Source organism: Leopardus geoffroyi, chromosome C1 (genome assembly GCF_018350155.1).
Source record: "Leopardus geoffroyi isolate Oge1 chromosome C1, O.geoffroyi_Oge1_pat1.0, whole genome shotgun sequence".
Classification (NCBI taxonomy): Eukaryota; Metazoa; Chordata; class Mammalia; order Carnivora; family Felidae; genus Leopardus; species Leopardus geoffroyi.
The window spans coordinates 12,973,562-12,980,298 of NC_059328.1; the positions used below are offsets into that span (position 1 = coordinate 12,973,562).

Sequence of the window (6,737 nt, forward strand, 5' to 3'; positions counted from 1 at the left end):
TCCTAGCATCTCCCCCCGCCCAGATCCTCCTGCCAAAGTAAGAACTAAATTTATCGTGTATTGGCACATCCCCACCCGCCCCCCCTCCCCAACCCCAGCCCAACCCCATCCTACTTCTGTTAGAGAAGTAAAGTCTACTTCCTTTACTTTGGACACCAGCAAGGAGGCTTCTGGACTTCCAAATGCTGTCTTCCAGGAAATTGGAGTTTGAACATGATCCCTTGGGCGATGTGTCCAAAGGAGAAGTTCTCGCTAAAATCCCACATCGTAAAATGTCAGGATGTCTGCGGTCTTTATTTATAGACAGATTGCTTTTCAACTTTTCTCACTCCAACATTTCGATGTGTTATTCCTGAAGATAAATGCACATTATGATTTCATAATAGAAATTGCATTTCTCCCCCGTGTCACCTCTAAGCATGTATATACATAAATATGGCACATTGCCTCCGACAGTAATTTAAAAGGCACTTTGGAGAACATATTGATCATGACCAGAGAACGGGGCTGGCATGGTCTCGATTTCATCGAAGTCCGCCTCCTCCCAGCCCCTGCCCTCCCTCCTCTTCTTTGTTTGGGTCCTGAAGCTTGGGGACTTATGATTTCCATTTATCTTTGTACATCGGGATGTTTGTTTATAGGCACCAGGGGCTTTGGGAGGAGGGAGAGATGTGAAATTTTATAACTCCAAAGTGTAAACAAGGAAGGAAAAATGTAGCCTTCTACCAGAGTGAGTTCCCTGGAGGCAGGAATCCTCTATTTCACTCCCTCATGGGCTTGAGATGGTAGAGCCTGGACACTGTCCACTGCTGGGCGTCCACTCTCCTTTCAGCTCGTCACATTCTCCTACAGTTGGATTCCTGGCCCAGCCAGGACACCCTCCTCTCCACTCATCTGCCTCCCAGGGACCTCAGGCTCCCCTGAGAACACTCACCTCCTCCTAGCCCTATGAGCCACTCCCCATCATTCCCGGAAACTACTAGAAACTCACCTCTTCTAGGGAGCCTCCATGACTATTCAGAGCTGCACCCCAGCATCCCACTCTCTCCATGGCACGCTCCACACTCTGCCCATGTTAAAGACCATTTATCCTTGGGCTACTTTTATGATCACATTGTCCTAGGCTGGGTAGCTCAGAGTGTGGGAGGAAACCATGTGCGAATTTGTGGGGCATCTGCAATACACCAGGCAAGTTCCCTTAGCCCATATCATTTAGTTTCTACAACTACCTTGAAGGGTCGTGTTTTATTCTCCCATTTTACAGAAGAGAACACTGAGGTTCAAAAATGTCAGCCTACCCATTCAAGGTCTTGAGGCACCAAGTGGAAGGAAGATCCTTGATTCAAACTCTCCAACATTTCATAAATGTGTGGGGCTGGGGTTTGGGGGGGGCTCCAATTTTCAAAATACCTATTACTTTTCCATTCCAGGTCAATAGTCCCAGAGCTGTCCACTGACAGCAACCATGACCTGTCCAAGTGTTCTGCAAACACCCACCTCTGCTCATAAGGGGCCCTACCAGCACCTCACGCTCTATCTGGCCCTCCTCCTCAAACCTTCCCATTAGCCCCTTTCCTCGGCCTGCTCCTTAAGCATCCATATCTCCCCCCACCTTCTTCTTGGACCTCCCTTCTTCCTTTTACTTTTCCTGGGCTCTCTCACCCCCCACCCCCCATCCCCAGCTTCAAGGATCCCTTTCCTCTCGGCAACTTCCCAATCCCCATTCCGGCTCAGATCACTCTCCTGACTAGCTGTCCACTGAGGTCTCCATTGGGGTGTCTTGTAGGTTTCTTAAATGTAATCCCGCAAGGACTAAGCTGAACATCCCCCGGTCTTATGGAGGGTACCGTCACCCACACAGGTTGCTACAGCCAGAACCCTGGCCATCATTCTGGACTCCTTCTATATTATCACATCCATTCATTACCAGCCCGTCGGTCCTTCCCTTCTTAATACATCTGGACGATCTCTCTTCTCCCTGTCTACTAATATTATATATTGGTTCAGGCCACCACTCATTCAGACTTGTCACGGCAGCGCCCTCCTAAATCATCCCCCAGTCCCCACTCTCGCCCCTTCCAATCCATTCCCCATATTACAGCCAGAGTGAGCTTTCTCAAGCAGAAAACTGGCCCCGTCATTCTCTTGTTTCAATCCATCATGGCGCCCTGTCGATGGCCAATGGGGGTAGTTCCTGTCGTGTCCTCCCTCTCGTGCCAGGCGCATGTAGTAAGCACTCAGTAAATAGTCACCCAATGGATTCTTTCCCGCTTCTCCTTGGATCCGCTCCCTGGGCTTTGTACTGGTGAACTTTTCCTTGCAGAGCCTCTCACGAATGATTCTCCTTCAGCGTCTCAGCCTTGCTGTGCAGCCAAGAGCGTGGGGGCTGCATTGGCCTTTGCCTCTGCCATTAGCGGTCTTCCCCTCTCAATTACACGGTAATCCCTGTTAAAATTACAAATTTATTTATAGTTTCTTTTCCCCCCTTTCTTTTTTTTTCCCCCACCCGGCAATTTTTATGGCTCATCGGCCATAACAAATTCTACTTCATAAAGCAAAGGCGCACGTTATTATTACCTTATGGAAATAGGCAGCGGCAGCTGACTCCATTCCCGGCCGGCGTGTTGTCTCCACGAATCCGTAATGGTTTCAATCAATACCCCTGTGGGATTTGTTCCGCTCTTTGAGGCCGAGAGCGTTTGGACCTGCATGTGGTGTCTCTGCCTCCAAGCCAGCTGGCGGCAGTAACCCCTCCCAGGGACTCTGGATTTGGTGGTTGTCCTGGTGTTTCCATTTTGTCCAGGAATAAAGAGATCACACTTGGCGTGTGATATTTACCGAAAGCTCTCCGGAAGCATTGTTTTGGTCACCGTACGAAGCAGGGGCCGATTATGACCCCGGGGTACAGGTGAGCAGAGTATGGCTCAGAGAGCATATGAACCGAACTGAAGGTCGACGTGACATGAGCAGGGGCCTCTCTGAGGGGAGGCACGGGCCACCTTCTCCCACCTGCTTGGCTATGGGAGGCGCTACCAATGAACCCTGCTGGAACTATGCTAGTCTGTCGGCTTCTCCCTGCCTCTGTCTCCAGACCCGATAGGACCGGGAAGAAGACACATCCTCAGAAAATGACAAGGCATCCTGACAGTTGGGCACAGAGCTAGAAATGACTAGCCTCTTCCGGCCTCACTTGGATGCCTCCGAAAGACAGGGAACTCACTAACTGAAGGGCTGGCTCACTCCTGAGAAGACCCCCTCGCACATAGCTTTCCTTCCATGGGGACCCGAGCGGGCACTTCTGTAACTTCTAGCCATAGGTCCTCGTTTGGCTTTTGGAAGCCACAGGAGCTGGTTGAATCCTCCTGGTCCTCCGCAGCTGCTTGGCTGCTGCGGACGGAACATCAGAGCTGGAAGGGGTTCGCGGAATTCATGCCTCCCCCCTCACTGGGCAGTGGGGCTGTGGGTATCGCAGCCCCAAGCCAGTCGACGGTGCCTCACTTCCCTCACCCACTGGGCAGGCCCTGTCACATACCACACTTGTCAGAGACCTGACCCCAGAGCTGGGGCTCGACCCCAGCCTCCAGTCCCCTCATTCACTGCCTTCGGTGACCACAGTCTGCAGAAAGTAGAACGGAGCCGGGATGGGTCTGACTCCAGCGTTCGCCCCTCCCCCCAGAACCCCTGGTTTACCCCCCGCCGCGCACACAGCGTAGCCCCAGCCCGGCCTGTGCAAAATGTCCAGTGCTTTGTTTCCACCACATCTTTACCCTCCTAAGTCTGGTGAACCTGGTGGCTGGAGGGGGTCCAGCGTGCTGGCTCCGGGAGCCTTGGGAGCCGCAAGGTAAACGTGGGATTTTGCTCCGGGATGCGGAAGGGGTGTGCCGACTCCCAGGTCCCGATCACCCCCAAGCCAGGCTGGGAGCCCTGCCGTCCCTTTCCCGGCCCACAGAGGAAACCCTCGCTGAGTCCTGAAGGCGGCCCGGCGGTGCAGAAAGGAAAGGCAGGGACTCCCGAGATAGAGAACGCCAAGTTCCAGCTCTGGTTCTCTCAGTCGCCAGGTGTGTGGCCTGACTCGAAGCTCTCCTCTTCTCTTGGTCTCCATTTCCACCCGTAAAAGAGAGAGAGAAATATCCCAGTCGAAGGGCCGCCGTGGGGCCTCGAACAAGAGAAGTTAAGGGGTGTAACTGCTACGGTGTTGGAGCACACCCGGCTCTCCCGAGCGGCACTGGCCTCCCCATTCCGGCCTCCGACACCCGCCCCCTTGTCCTCGCCGCACCCCCTCAGACCGCAGCCTCCTCTGGCTCACACAGGAGGATCGTGGTTACCACGGCAACCCGAGGGCAGCTCAGCTCCTGGTCCCTCTGGGTCCCTGCACCCAAGCCTCCCAAGCCCGGCTCGGGCAGCTGCCAGGGCAGGGGGACAGCGCCGGGGGCCACGGGCTCCTCTCGGAACAGACTCTCGACTGAGAGATTTTAAGGGGTGTTGGACTCGGGGGGGCTTAATGGCTTTTCTTACTTGGCACAGGCCCTCCCGTCCCCCTCCCTTCCAGATCCCATCCCTTCCCTCACGAGGAAGCCTGGCCAGGGTCCGGGCTGGTGTTCAGAGAGCTCTTTCTGGTGGCAGCCCCCTTACCGTTATGCCCTGCTTCCTCCAAGCATGGGCTCAGCAAACCCTTTCCTGGGCCGGGCAGGCTGGGTCTGGGTGAAGACATGTCTCAGCTCATGGAGTAGTGGCAGGAACTGAAATCAGAGAGGCCTGGGTTCAAGTCCTCACTCCACATTTACCAGCTGTCTGAGCCGCCATAACAAAGCGCCACACGCTGGGGCCTCAACAGCAGACTTTTGTTTCTTACAGTCTGGAAGGCTGGAAGTCCAAGGTCGGGGCACTGGTTCCCTCTGAGGGACCGGAGGGAGAATCTGGTCCAGGCCTCTCTCCTACCTCCTGGGGTTTGCGGGCAACCTTTGGCGCTCCTTGGCTTGTGGCCGCGTCACCCCGATCCCTGCTTTCATCTTCAGAGGGTGCCCCCCTTGCGTGGTGTCTGTGGCCAAATTTCCCCTTTTTATAAGCACCCTGGGCATAAAGGAGTAGGAGCCCTTGCTTTTCCGGGCGGAACTCATCTTAACTAATCAGGTCTGCAACGACCCGAATAAGGTCACACTCGAAGGTAGTAGGAGTTGAAACTCCGACGTGTACATTTTTGAGAGACACAGTCCAACCCGTAACGCTAGCCAGGTGGCCTTGGGCAAGTGACATCACCTCTTGGGGCCTTAGAAGCGCTCGTCTTGAAAATGAGAGGAAAGGGGCGCCTGGGGGGCTCAGTCGGTTGAGCGTCCGACTTCGGCTCAGGTTATGATCTCACGACTCATGAGTTCGAGCCCTGCTTTGGGCTCTGTGCTGACAGCTCGGAGCCTGGAGCCCGCTTCGGATTCTGGGTCTCCCTCTCTGTCTGCACCGCCCCCGCTCGCACTTTGTCTCTCTCGCTCTCAAAAATAAATAAGTGTTAAAAAAATTAAAAAAGAAAAGAAAATGAGAGTCGGCGTGGCGAAGTCCTCGTGCCGTGGTTGAGAGGACCGGATGGGACAATGTATATACATCGGTTAATCCAGGACTAGAGGAGGGTAGAGTCGGTGACCGGTGACCGTCGCTGTTGCTGCGAATTCCGGTTTGGGGGAGGGTTCCTCGCCCCAGGGAGCGCGCTCATTGGTCCCTTTTGGTCCTGATTCGGGGAGTAAAGACATGTACTGGGGTCTCCTCACTCCCGTCCAGCCTCCAGGCGACCTCTGTGGGGCCACACCGTTGGCATTCGCTCACCAGTTAACGCCACCAAGGCCAGGCGCTCTGTGCGTGTTCTTTCGTTTCATCTTTACAAAATCTTTGCGTTTTTCCTCTTTGTATTTTGTTCCCATTCACTGGACGAGGACACTGAGGCTTGGCGAGGTGGTGTGGCTTGCCCGAAGTCACGCGGTAAAGGGAGCGAACGGTGGGCGCCGGGCTCACCCGTTCAGAGCCCGCATGCGCCTGGCCGCGGGGAGTTCGTGCCTGGCACGGCTTCACTTTTCTCTCCTGCGTGAGTGCTTCTCAGAGCTCCTGTGGCCCATCCCCGGAGGAGCCCTCGTGTGCTCCCATGCTGTCATCAGCCCGCATGCAGCCCCTGGTTATAATTTTTTGTATTTATATCTTTCCTTTGCTTGTCATCAGGCTGTTTATCGGCACGCAGCGATGCACCGTGTTAAATATATATGCGTCTGTGTGTGTGTGTGTGTGTGTGTGTGTGCGCGTGCCTTCCCAGTTATATTTATGCAGCTCCTCAGAGGATTAATTTAGCCAAATAACCGAAGCTATTTAGGTAGTTGACATTCACACTGTGAAGGAACGCGGGCGCTAAGTCAGCCAGGCACTGGCTTTGCTCCCAGGCCTCCCGAGGACTCAGTTTCCTTAACTTGGGGTGAGCGCGGCAGAGAACGCAGGAGCTCAGCGAGTCCAGGGTTTGAATCTTGACTCCGCGATGGGCAGCTGCACAACCCTGGGAGAAATCCAGCACGGGCCTCAGTCTATTCAGCTAAAAAAGGGGTCTTCTTCTCACTGAGCTGTCGTGGCAAACTTGAATGAGTTCGCTGAATTTAAAGTTCCTTTTCCACAGCAGGTGCTAATTTGTTGGTGGTTAGCGTCCTTCTCTTTTTTCTCCTTTCGAGCCCTCCGTGCGGCTCCAGGAGGCCTGCAAGGTGCAGTTAAAATGC

The 6,737-nt window shown here is 54.3% G+C and overlaps 1 long non-coding RNA gene across 1 annotated transcript; it reads right to left on the minus strand.

Annotated features, from left to right (window-relative positions):
• Positions 1-275: 275 nt before the first annotated feature.
• LOC123599936 lies at positions 276-3,660 on the minus strand. Its single transcript, XR_006713365.1, has 2 exons — positions 2,578-3,660; positions 276-2,445 (listed from the first exon to the last, which is right to left on the minus strand). It is a non-coding gene; the product is annotated as an uncharacterized LOC123599936 (long non-coding RNA).
• Between the last annotated feature and the right edge of the window lie 3,077 nt (positions 3,661-6,737).